Here is a 14,099-nt window from a genome sequence, read left to right as displayed (position 1 = left end):
CAAGTAGATCTACACCATTTAAGTTACACACTGAGCAGTGTCAGAATTTCTCAGAAGAAACTGTAGCTACTTGAGAACTTTTAACTGGAAGAAAATGTCTGTTTTAGGCTAGTCCAGCTGGCAAGTTAGGCCGGGGGAGGGGAGGAAGCAACAACTCCCCAGTGCTTCTGCATCATGAGATCTTCATAATAAAGAAATACCCTTATTTTTCCCTGTGTCTAGGCAATGAGATAGATATACTTGACATCAGTAATAAATATATACATTTGAGAGCCACCTTAGACAAACTTTAAACTGGGTTTTTTTGGTTGTTGGTTTTTTGTTTGTTTGGTTGGGTTTTTTTATTATTCACTACTTTGTGTAATTAATAATATCATTCTGGAAGAAATTTCCATCTGAGTTCATAATCTTGACCAGACTTCCAAACCATTTTAAGACTCGAGTTTGTTCTTGCACAGCCTGCAGCCCCCTCTCTCTTATGCCTAGCATTTCTCTCTATCAGTATTCACACATTCTTGACTGCAAGTCAAGAAAGCTAGTCTAGCCAAAAAATTAGCCTGATTAAAATGGAAATGGGGTGAGGGAGGGATTTTCTGGCTAGATCAGCTACCTAACTCGGTTCAGTCGCAGAGCACTACTGCTGGCAGAAGTGGGGGGTGTGGACAAGAAAAATGGCTTCTAACAATCTTAATTTAGCCTGGATGAAATCACCACCATATTTCATCTTCACAACAGATTCCTCAAGTGAAGCAGAAATGGTTTACATGGGGTACTCTTCACTCTTCTGTACCTCTAACAGTGAAGAAGCCTTGACCTTTTGCTACACTCCTACCTCCCTCTGCCCTCATCCATTTCACTTCTCCCAGCCCTTGCCCTGCACTCATTCTAATTTACCCCACAGTGGCACAAAACAATCACAGGCTCTCCTATCAAAAATGGGAATTTCACCAATTCAGAGGACAATTCTGAAAAAGGAGATGTAGTTGTGGCAAGGAGAGGGACAAGTCTGTGAAAACCAATGTTACTGTGAGAGCAGCTCAGAACTTCAAAGGGCCTTTTCAGGATGATGATGATTTTTGTTAACTCATGGGCTAATCCACAGCCAGTCTCTGTGTCCGATGTGCAGGTTGTGCTCTTCTGTACATTAGCTCAATTTCCCACTCCCATTCCCCCTCCTGGCTTAATGCTGCAGTAGGAACAAGCTGATGAGGTCAACTAACCTCAGAATCCTTATTCCCATATTCCAAACAGCTCTGTGCCCACATCTCCAGCTACAGACCTTCTCCCTCAACGTGGCTCTAGCCACTTATGTTCGCCCATAGCTTTAGCAATACAAGACTGCTGTTAAATGCTAATTGCTTACTAATGAAAACTAATCATCATGCAATTAAACTTTAATCACTAAGCAGCTGGCTGGGATCCAATCCATAACAATGAAGGCTCATTAATAACTTTTTGCCAAAGTGCTCTGTCCATGAAGACAATCCTATACACAAGAGTCCAGCTAAGCGTATGAAATTGTTTGAAAAATATTTCCTCTGCCGACAAACTTGCCAGAGCACAACAGGGTAAGAGCAGCATAGTATAAATTAGCTAAGAAGGATGGGTTTAAGATTCAGGGAACCCAAACTACTTTTCTGGCTCCTTCCATAACCTCAGGCATAATGTGATACACAGAAAGATCATCTTTTCTCCAGTTCTTGTCTCTGCAGAGTAACATTCTTTAAGGCAAAAAAACTAGTTATAATTTTGCTGTAGTTTCTAAAATTATTACATGAATACTCATCATACTTCAGTTTTATTTTTACTCATCTTTCTAAATCTAGGGAAATTAATCTAACCTCTTTCAGAACATATTTCTCTAATTAAAAAATATATTGAGGTTATATAACTAGGTTTCTAATGGACAGATGAAAATCTGCTTTTGAAAAGAAGAAAGTTTAAAACCTGTTTTCTACAAAGCCACAAAGATGATGAGAGGGCAGGAGCGCTTCTGCTAGAGAGAGCTGGGGTTGTTCAGCCTGTAGGAAAGGCTTCAGGGAGACCTTATAGACCCTTCCAGTACCTAAAGTGGCTCACAAAAACGATGGAGAGCAACTTTCAACATGGGCAGATAGTGACAGAACAATGGGGAATGGTTTTAAACTAAGAGGAGAGGTTTAAATTAGGTATTGGGAGGAAATTCTTTACTGTGAGGGTGAAGCATTGGAATGCTGTACAGAGAAGCTGTGGATGCCCCACATCCCTGGAAGTCTTCAAGAACAGGCTGGATGTGGCTTTGAGCAACCTGGTTTAATGGAAGGTGCTCCTGTAAGGCCTCTTCCAAATCAAACCATCCTTTGAATTCATGATTTTAAAGTAATTTCATACCACCACCAAAAAATATCCCAGTTTTGCCTGCAGAATTCCTACTCCAATCTGGCTACTGCAGAAAGCCTTATGTGTAGATAACTTTTTATTAACTTGATTTGCATTGCCATGCTTGGAGGGCTTTCCTTTATTATGAATGGTAGAACACTAGTATAATTCAAGTGTTATTCTTGCTTATTCAGTGATCAAGGAATTCAATATAATGCTTATTTTAAAAATAAAATGGAAAAATTGTAGATTTTTTTTTATTTAAAAAGATCTTACAGAAGATAGGACACAGTTCTAATAATCCATTAAATATTATGTAAAATAATGAATTCTTACCTTCAGAAATTGACCTTTCAAACAGAGTAGGACAGATGAATGAAGAAATCTTTTTTCCCCGCAAAATCAGGAAAAATACTTTTTAAAGTCTGCATTTTTGCCCAACTGTAATCAAATATACACCATTTTAAATGCAGGGGCATGGAGAAGAATAAGCTTATTTTCAAGTAGTGTTCTTCTAACAAAGCTAAAGGAATACAGCTGAAGTGACAACCATCTGGAATTAGTCTAAGTTTAAAAAATTGGTTCATTTTAAGTTAACAAAACACCAACAACACAACAACCCTCCTCCAAAATTTTGGGGAATCTTAACAAGCTTTTTACCAGTACAGCTTAAAAAAATTTAAGCTAAAATGACACATAAATGGATTGCATTCACTCAACTATTGAAAATTTAGTAAGAGTTTGGCACCCTTATGGTAACAGGCAATTGAAATCTTACAAAAAAAAAAAAAAAAAGACTCTGTGAGCTTGTGGGTAAGCCAGACAAAAAGCTCTAAAAGCTTTGTCTAGGAATCTCCTGCATGGAGAAGGCTCCATTCACATTTGGAAGAGATTCCTCAAAATTAAGTTACTTAAATGTATTTTTAAATTAAAACTGTACACAGATTATGAGGATCCCTGATGCTTTACAGAAAGGCAACTGTGGAATGAGCAAGCTGCTTTTTGCATACAAGTTTCCAGTGCTCTTGGCTACAACTAATGTAAGTGGGTAAACATCCTATTCTTTCCCAACACTCCATTGTCAGTAAATCTATTTTCCACTTTCCTCACTCCACATGCAAGACAAACAGTAAAATATAAAACCACATGCAAGCACAGACATAATGCCTGTACTTTGGGATAAAGTAATGACAAAGAGTCTGCTAGTAAAGATGCACATAAAGTACTTCCCTGCATCTTCTCTCTTCCCCATTACAGAGGGGATCTTTATGCTTGAGACCTCAACTAAAATGTGCTAAAATGTGCTTCCTGTCACCTTCAGTCCATAATCATTAATAGGCTGCACCAAATTTATTACACTTCTACTCACAACAAAGCCAAAGAAAACCAACTTCATTTCACAAATGTAATTACTGGCTTCTGATAATTTAAGATATTGAAACATTTTCATCAGACATGTACATGTGGATATTATCTGCTCAGCTCTTTAGCATTTAAGGCTTGTGGCACCAATGCACAGAGCTGCTGTGAACTACCAAGTGCTGCAGCAGTAGGGATTCACACTTCTTGGTCCCCAGGAGAGGAAGGCAGTGAACTGGGATACAACAGGGGCTCCTCTCAGGCTCTCCTCTCTGTGGAGGAACACTGTTACAGACCAGGAGTCATGACAGCACAGAGTTTCAGTAGCACAGCAGATGGCAATGCCTTTCTGAGAAAACCAAATCTGAACTTCATCATTCAGCTGTCTTTCAGAATTTCTCCTCCACCCGAAATTTCATGCTTTCTTATTTTTGTAACACTGCAGAAGAATATTAAAGATGCTGCCATTTCCTGAGGAATGAAAACAAGTATTACACTAGAGTGTGCACATTTCCAGCTCTGACAACTAGGTATTTGGGCACAGTTTGTCACCGAAAACCAGGAATTCAGCCACTTTAAGGATAACTGCAGAAAGTGCCTCAAGGTTCTGCAGCAATCCTCATTTGAAGGGTTAAGGCACACTAAAAGCTGTTTCCAGAGATAAAAACAAGCAGTGTTCTCAATACACCCCTTTTCCAACCACCGCTGGAAGTGATTTTAAATCCACCATTCATTTCCCTTTCCCCACAGTGAAAAATTAAGAAGCTCCAGTGTGTCACTTCTTCCTACCCTTGAAATGCATCCTTACTAATACAGATCTAGGTGTAGAAATACAATTGTTCCTGTGTGTTGTGAGGCATGTTATTTTTGAAGCAGCAGATAATTATTTCTGTGGAACCCTGACCTAATAGAGAACTTCACTTGAGGGTTTTTTTGGTTTTGTGCTTTCGTTTTGGGGGAAGGCAAGGGCATTGTGAGGGTGGGGTTGTGAGAAAAAAATTACTAGGTTCTGCATGTTTTTCCTCTCTGTGAAGAAAGATTATGAACAAAAGGTTAACATTCTTCTCCCAACACTATAAGATAGTAGTACCATAGATGTAAAACCCTTTCAAGTGCTGGTAGCACCTGGGCACAATTTTATGTTACAGCTAAGTTGATCTAATGGTTATCATTACCAGTGGAAAGGACACTCCCTCCCAGATACAGCAAGCGTGGTTCAGAGGGTAAGCAGAGTCAGATGGCTGATCTGGCATAAAGAATCCCCACCCCAAGCTAGTCTTCTGATGGATTAGCTGGCTAAAAATCAACCCACTGTGCAAATACACAGGTGGTAGATCTAGCGCAAGTGAAATAGTGGAAGCAAGCAGCTTGCAAAGAGGATAAAGCAAGATCACTCCTCATGACAGCAACTCCCTCCTGGTCTGGCTTAGGGATAAGAGAGCCCACCTGTGCCAAACGAGACATTCAGAAGCAACTGATACTGTATGGTACTACAGTAGTCAGGTTTCCAGGGCTAGAAACTGTTTTGCCAAAGGTAGCTAACCTTCCACAATTTTCTCAGTTCATACCAATTCCCTGGCTTAGCCACTGGATTAGCTATGCAGCCAGGAACCTTTTATAAGCAATTACTTACAGAATGTGGGAGCTTTTTTGTTAGGCTTTGCTTTCCCAAATTTGAGAATATAAATAGCTTAAATCCAAGTGATCCCTCCAGGTACCTTTCTTCACCCAATTTACAGCTAGGGTCCAGAATGGTATAGGTAAACAAAAGAAAATGGTTCTATGAAAGCATCAGAGTAAACCAAGCATTACAGAAAGTTAATCTTCCACTATCTTATTTGGAGGAAATTGCCTATCTGGAATCTTAAGAACAACTTACCTGTGCAAAACCAGGAGCTGTTCTCTGTGAAATATGGGTAACACATAAACCTACCTCCAACACTGCAACTAACAAAGACACACTCATCATGAGGCACAACACTGCCACTGCACAACAGTCATGAAAAATTCAAATGTCTAGCATCAAGCTGAAGGGAAAGAGACTTCAGGAATTTAGGTTCTAAACTTCTCATCACTAAAGTCTATCAGACCTTCAAAACAAGTTTGTTAACAGTCTTAAAGCAGGTCGATTTCTCCACTTTGGGTAAAGAGCAGACTTGGAAAGAGAATCTGTGGAGAGCTGGACAGACAAAATTCCAGAGTGGTGAGAGAAAACACAGAATCTTCTACTACACTGCAGATTATGGGCAGGTTTCACCCTTTACCATTTGTTACTCCAAAGTTCACTTGACTGAAACCCAAGACGATCTTTTCAATAAGGAGCAACAAAGGAAAGAGGTTCCAAGGACTTCTTTCCATGTATAAGGATTAAAAGATTTCTCAAGCTGGGAGAGATGCAGAGATTGATGAGAAAAGCATTACATTCTTTTAGACCTTTTAAAAGAGATCTTTAAAAGGGGGATAAACAAGCTTTCCTCTCACAGAACACTCTCAGCAGGAACACAAGCTACATTTACCTTCAGTAAGGTCAATTCTGATAAGAGCAGGGGTAGAAGTAGAAAAAAAAAATACAAGCAAACAGAAAACCCCATCCCAACCAGAAGTAATGCATGTTCTAGGCCGTAGCCTCTGCCTTGGGAAAAAACACATCTTATAAAAAAGCCCTGTAAGAAACAGCATACCACCTCCTAGTGAATAGCTTTTTAGAAAACAATGGCAGAACTATCTTGGATTCAACTTAACACAAAGAATGTTCTCTGCATTGTTCTTCTCTTCATTTACAGCTTCATATATTTAATACTGAGAATAAAGATCATCGATTCTTCTGAACATTAAAACTGCTGACAACTACCAAAGTGACTCCATAATTCTTCCAGTTTCAAAGGTAACCAATACTTCATTTTCCATGGAAATGAACTCCTCATTTAGAAAAATTGTGAAAAAATAGAGAAGACAGGAAACTTTCTGGCCACCTTCAGTATTTGAAAGAAATTCAAATTTTATTCATTTTATAAGCAACAGGATCATCTAGCACTAAGAAGATGACATTTTTTTCAGTTTAAGATTTCATCAGCATTGGAACAAAAAAAGTAACTGCAAGAAGGCCACTTAGCACCATCACTATGCATTAACAGTTTATGAGAGACTCCTTGGCAGTTAGGTTCATCTGCTAGGGTATCTAATTTGAGCCTCAAAATAAGGAGAAGGATTAAGTCACTCTGCATCTGAAGCAGCCCAATGAATTGCATTACATTCTCAGAATCAAAAAGCATAGAAGAGTGACCAGAGTAAAAGGAATACCTTTTTGCCTTCAAGAAAGGCAGATTTCTAGCACTTTGGAAACAATCTGGATTGCTGCATAGCAGATAACACACACCATTTTCAGTCCAGGGTGAAAATAGACTTTAAGGAAAGCTCAAAGCTCAGGAGAGTCACTTCACAGTTTGATAAACCTTTTCAAGATAACACCTTCACAGGAATTCTTCTAGAGCACCTGGTACAATATGATCTTTGAGCACCTTCACATACATAAAAATCCTTTCTTTACATTGACTATGGGGCAGTTGTCAAAAAAACTGCAGTAAGACAGACATTTATTCATATAAGAAACAATTTAGCAAAAAACTTATTTTTTGATTCTGGAAAGCAATGAGAGAAACGCGTTCAGGGGGAAAAAATCTATAATAAGCTCTCACGTGATGAAAAATAGGAGAGCTCGTGTGAGAAGAAACTCAGGATGTGTTACTTCTATCACTACCTCTACATCAATGGCCTTTAACTAGAGGTTTAAGTTTCCTATTTCTAAACTAGAGTGCTGCATAAACAGCAACTGAGACAGAAGTCTAAAGAAAATATTTCAACTCACTTAAATGGTATGGATTCAGTTTAAATTGGTGCATATTTATCCTGTCCACGGTCTGTACCACAGACCATTCACGTAATTTTTAGTTATGGGAGTATTTAATTTGCACAGAATGAGTTACACACATGAATTATTCACTTCCAGGATCACGACCCTTTATACACCATATGCTAATGTCCTTCCTCATCCAAAGACAAAATCCAAGAGCTACACTCCTGTGTGCCTGTGCACACATCTCTCTACTTGTTCCTGGTAGGAAGCAGCTACTTGATTTGCACATCTGCTTTTCCATGACAGCAACACCAACGAACTGCATGTCAGAGGAAAGAAGAGAAAATGCACTTGCAAAGCACAGAGGAGGTAAAGAAAAAGCATATGCAACCAGCATAGGAAATCAGCTGTGTGAGCCAGAAGGCTTTCCTCAGGCAGCAGGGCAGGAGAGTTGAGCTCAACAGAGCCTTTCCACTGCCTGGGGATGGCTTCTGGCAGGCACACCTCTGAATACCCCATGGCCATCTTAATGCTGCACGTAACTCTCTGTGAGCTGAACGGATGAGGATACACTGCTTCCAGAGGAGAACCCAGCACAACAGCTTGCTACAATAGGAAAAGAAAAATGCTAGAAGAAAACCTTTTCCATTGCTTGTCACAAGGGTGATAAATGGATTATTCTTATGGATGCTATACAGAGGAGCCCAGCATCGCGTTAGGATACGGCGTTTGTTTGAGACACAATACAGAGCTTTAAGGTCTGATTCAGGAGGGGGACAGTATTAGGCTTGTCCTCAGCAAGCTGTGGGATGAGAAGCAAAGGTTAGAGGACAGGGTGCTAGTGAGGGCACTCTGCCCTTGACTCTGAAATGTGCTGGCCACACTTGGAGTCTTACAGAGGTGAGCCAGGGACTCCTGCAGTAACAGAAGTCAACAGAGATACAGCAGGGAAGTATCTCAAAGGAATTAAGGTAAGGGATATTTCTCCAGGAAGATGACACAGCCACCAACCTGACCAAAGTGCCTTTATACACCTAAGCATGCAGCATGGGCAATAACTAGGAGCTAGAAGCCACCATGATGCTGGAAAGTTATGATCCTGATGCCATTACTGAAACTTGGTGGGACAAATTGTGTGACTGGAGTGTGACTATCAATGGCCATGAGCTGTTCAGAAGAGACAGAAAGGAGGGAGAGGTGGAGGGGTTGCTCTCTACATCTAGAGGTGCACTGAGTGTGAAGAGCTGTCTCTGAAGAACAGCCATGAGCAGGTTGAAAGACTGTGGGTAAAAATCAGACACTGAGGCAACAAAAGGAACCTTGCAGCTGGGGTCTCCTACAGCTGCCAGACCAAGGGGAGCCAATTGACAAAGCCTTTTTGCCCCAGCTACAGGAGGCACCGTGCTCACACACTCCAGTCCTGTTGGGGGACTTCAGCCACCTTGACATGTATTGGGAAAGTACCAAGGCAAGCTGCAGGCAGTCCAGGAGACTCCTGCAATGCATGGAGGTCAGCTTCTTGAGCCGGGCAATAGCCTACTAGAGGGAAGCCAATACTGGATTTCATGATCACCAGTATAATAATTGTGGATGTCAAGATGGGAGGCGCAGCCTGGGTTGAAGCAATCATGCACCAGTGGATTTTCCAGCCCTGAGGGATAGGGGTCAGGTAAGGAGTAAAGTCAGGCCCCTGAACTTCAGGAAAGCAAACTTCCAGCTCTTAAAGGAGACAGTCAACAGGGTAGCCTGGGAGACTGCCCTCAGGGACACAGGAGGAGAACTGAGCTGGCAAGTTTTTACAGGTATCTTCCATAGAGCTCAAGAGCTAGCAATTCCCAGAAGCAAGAAAATGAGCAAGGAAGGCAAGAGACTGGATAGCTAAGTAGAGAACTCCTGGTCAAACTAAAGGGAAGAAACAGAGATGCAGGCAGTAGAAACAAGGACAGGTAATGTGGGAAGAGTAGAGGGACAAAATTCAGTTGTGCAGGGATGGTTTGAGGAAGGCCAAGGCAAAGCTGGAACTGAACCTGAAAAGGAACACAAGGAACAACAGGAAGGGCTTCTACAGGTAGGTTAACGAGAAAAGGAAGGACAGAAAAGGGAGGACAAAGAAGGTGTACACCCCACCATAAACAATGGTGGCAAACAGCTAACAATGGATGAGGAGAAGGCTGAGGTAACTCAGCAACTTTTTTTGCCTCAGTCTTCAATGGCAACCTCTCTTCCCACACCTCTCAAGTGGACAGATGACAGGAGGGGGACTGGGACAGGCAAGTGTCCCTTCCACTTTATGCAAAGATCTGATTTATGAACACCTGAGGAACCTGAATGTACACAAGTCTGTGGGATCTGAAAAGATGCATCCCAGATTCCTGAGAGTTTGCTGATGTAATTCCTAAACCATGCTCCATGGTATTTGGAAAGTTGGTAGTCAGGTGAAATCGCAGGTGAGTGGAAAAAGGAAAACACTGTATATGTCTTTTAAATGGAGCTGTAAGGAGAATCCTGGGAACTACCAACATGTCAGCCTCACCTCTGTGCCTGGGAAGATCATGGAACAGATCCTCCTAGAAGCTATGCTGAGGCACACAGAGGGCAAGGAGGTGATTCAGGACAGCCAGCATGGTTTCACCAAAGGGCAAGTCCTGTCTGACTAACCTAGTGGCTTTTTATGATGGAGTGACTCCTTCCTCCCTGGGAAAGGCTGAGGATGTAATTTATATGTAATGCTTTTGACAGTCCCACACAACACCCTTCTCTCCAAACTGGAGAGTGATGGATTTGATGGGTTAGGAATTGATTGGATTGTCAGGAATTGGTTGGATCAACAGCTCAGAGTCCCAATGGGCATCAGTGACCAGTGGTGTCCCTCATGGGTCTGTACTGGGACCAATTGTGTTATTTAGTGTCTTCATTAATGTCACAGATGAAGTGACCAAGTACACCCTCAGCAAGTTTGCAGATAACACCAAGCTGAGTGCTGCTCTTGACTCACCTGAAGGATGGGATGCCATCCACAGGGATCTGAACAGACTCAAAAGTGGACACATGGGAATTTCATGAGGCTTAATAAGACGAAGTGCAAGGTGCTGCACCTGAGTTGGGGCAATCCCTGGTATCAACACAAGCTGGGGGATGAAGGGATCAAGAGCAGTCCTGCTGAGGACTTGGGAGTGCAGGTGGACAAGAGGCTGGATATGACCCAGCAATGTGCACTCACAGCCCAGAAAACCAATTGTATCCTGGGCTGTATCCAAAGCAGCATGGGCAGCAGGATGAAGGAGGGGATTCTGCCCCTCTGCTCCGCTCTGGTGAGACCCCACCTGTAGTGCTGCATCCAGCTATGGGGTGCTGTCTTCTGAACAAAAAGAACATGGACCTGCTAGACTGAGTCCAGAAGAAGCCACCAAAATGATTAAAGAGATGGAGCACCTCTCCTTACAAGGAAAGGCTGAGAGAACTGGGATTGTTCAGTCTGGAAAAGAGAAGGCCTCAGGGTGACTTAATTGTGGCCTTCCAGTACCTGGAAAGAACATACAAGAGAGAGGCTATTTACAAGAACATGTAGTGACAGGACAAGGCTGAATGGTTTCAAACTGCGAATAAGTTTAACTTAGATATTAGGAAGAAATTCTTTACTGTGAGGGTGGTGAGGCACTGGAACAAGTTATCTGGAGCAGCTGTTGATAGCCCATTCTTTGAAGTGTTCAAGGCCAGACTGGATGCAGCTCTAAGGAGCCTGGTCTAGTGGGAGGTGTCCCTACCCACAGCAGGGGGTTCAATCTTTAAGGTCGCTTCCAATTCAAGTCATTCTATGATTCGATAACAAAACAAAATGTACATACAAGACAATGGTCCCTGACTCTGAAAGTTCAGTCTTCTAAACAGATTAAAAACATACCTAGACAGAACACTGGAAAGGACTGAAAGACTACATATTACTTACCATATAAAAAAAGTAAGCAGTATTTTTTGCAGCCTTAAATATGAAGGATTAGAAAGAAATAATTTTAAAATCAAATGAGATTGTGAATCTGAGTGACAGGAAAATCAGAACAAAATGACAGACAATGGATCAAGGATTATCTAGACTAAAAGCCATGTTTTAAAGTGAGATTTTGAAAACTCGCTATGAATTCAAGACCCATTTTTCAGTTTATGCCAGAAGAACACGAATCTGGAGAAAAAAGGAAGCTGTACAAACTCTGGAAGAAAGTGACTGAATTACCAAAAGCTACTCAAAAGCAAGGTATTCCAGGATAAAGGGAAGAAAAGCACAAGCAAACTTCAGTAAGCCCCACAGAAAAAGCATGCAGTAATGAACAACAGCCTCTGAAGAATACAATGGAAAGCAAGGAGAGGATCAGAAGACACAGGCAGAAAACAAAAGTGGAACAACACTTCAAAAGCAGCACAGCTGATAGTGACCATGTAGTCAACAGAAAAATGGAAAATCAGGCACCGTTCTGAACCTTAATTGTGAAAAGATCACCATAAACACTGATTACAACTGCAGTAGAGCACAACTGAAGCCACAGTGGAGGACAAGAGCCCCAGACAATGCACTCAAAGAACTTTGAGATGAAAAAAGAAAAAGGGAATCAAGAAGTAGTTGCAAAGGCAAGACAGGCCCCAAGCACTGTGTACATTTTTTGTTTTTTAATTTTTTAAATGAGAAACGCTTATATCTACTGGCATTATGAGGGAAAAGACAGAGGAGTTGAGCAACTGATTAAGGGAAAGAGGTGAAGGGTAGAGGAAAAGACAAAGTTCAAGGGAGATGAGGAGATATTTATGTAAGGTGCTGTAAGGACAGATGAAACAGTTAAGAAGAGGAAAAAATTGTTTTATTTGTAAGGAGGAGACGATTGTAACAGTTGGAAGAAAGTGATGAAGGGTAAGCCAAAGCATATTCAATCAGAAAGTCATGAAGATTCCATGCAGAGAAAGAACTAGATGTCAAACAACATGCAAAACCCATATAAAAATGTGGATAATGCCTTGCTATTATTTAACGAGTTTGATTAGAGCCTCTCAGCACGTTTTAGCACAGCTGGGCTTATGTCCTTTGCACAAATGGGGACACAAAAAGGATCACTGGAGGATAACTCAACTGGTTTAAGAACTTGTAAAGAAGGCATTTGCTATTGGGAAAACCAGAATCCCAAGTGAAAGACACACCCTATACCCAGCAAAAGGGGAAAACCAGGCTGGAGAGAGACAAATTCAAAGTACTGGTGAGCTACCAGACAAATGAAAGCATAGCCATATTGAGAGCAGAATCCAAATTGTGGTGGAGAACCTGAAAGAAACGTTGCAATTATCAGAGATAAGAAATTCAGCAGTTGCATCAGAGCAAGCACGCAGGCATGGCTCAATGAAAACCAAATGAAATTAACTGACTATGTTTAATGAGAGACTAGAAACAAGAATGCAAGCCAAATCAAGTTAGGGCAAAGAAGCATGTAATTACTGTCAAAGAACAGTTGAGTGAAAATTTAGAACAAACCAGGAATCAAAGTTGAAGAGAAAAAGCTCACGGGGAGGAAACAAGCATACTATATGTAACAATATAGAGGAAATAAGAACAAAACTAGATCCCAACACTGTTTAGAAAAGGAAGAACCTGAAGACAACAGGAAAAAGCAGTTCTATGCTTCTTCCATGGTCTGACCCAGACAGAGAACAATACAAAAAAGATAACCATAAAAAAAGGGATGCAGGATACTGATGATGACAAAGAAAGGCCTGTAACAGTGGCTTAAAAGCATCAGCTTCTGCCTCGGGAAATCAAGAAGAGTGAGTGTGTCCATCCAGAACCAGGCAGTTGTGAATCAAGTTTTTCCTTTGTCCCTGCTTTAATTTTACCTATTTCTTCTTACTCATCATATACTCTCACCCTGGAGAAAGTCAACTATCAGTATCATTTGTGAATTCATCAATACTGAACCCACACATTTCAATCAATACTTACAGACCTCTGTGCAATTCTGCTCCATCCACCTTATTTTGTAAGGACTGCAAATTCTCCTAGTTATGTAGTCATTTATTACAGTGCAGAGTAACTCACACTGGAAGGAGCCCCTGCTGAAAGCAGAGACAACTCTGAAGGCAGATCCAACTTCAGATGTAAAGGCTTTGTCCAGAACCAAATTTTGCATCTCCAAAACCAGGGCATTCTACTGCTTTTCTGTCAATTCCCCTCCCTCAACCCAACGTTTGACTGTCCTCACTGGAATTTTTTGCCTAATTGAACTGGAATTTTCTTTGCTGCAATTGTGTCTGCTACCACTTGTCCTTTCACTCTATGACTCCAAGAAGAGCCCTAGAGAACGTTAAATATCTAATAGAAGAAGGAAGGGCAAAGAGATCAATGTAGTCACAAAAAAGCCTATGGACATCCAGAACTTTCACTAGGTAATAAGCACCCAGCTTTTTGATGTCCAAAAAAAAATCTTAACTGACCAGATGTGGCAGAGATCCAAATGAGGCCCTCCAAAGGACGTAACTAGAGATTTATTAAAGATAA

The 14,099-nt window shown here is 41.2% G+C and overlaps 1 protein-coding gene across 6 annotated transcripts in view; it reads right to left on the bottom strand.

Annotated features, from left to right (window-relative positions):
• Positions 1-14,099, bottom strand: part of TCF20 (transcription factor 20) — a 130,900-nt gene that overhangs the window by 27,920 nt on the left and 88,881 nt on the right. The gene's annotated exons all lie outside the window — the stretch shown is intronic.

This window comes from Parus major, chromosome 1A, assembly GCF_001522545.3.
Source record: "Parus major isolate Abel chromosome 1A, Parus_major1.1, whole genome shotgun sequence".
Lineage (NCBI taxonomy): Eukaryota > Metazoa > Chordata > Aves > Passeriformes > Paridae > Parus > Parus major.
The sequence above is the reverse complement of the archived record's forward strand: the minus strand, read 5'-3'. Positions and strand labels throughout refer to the sequence as shown.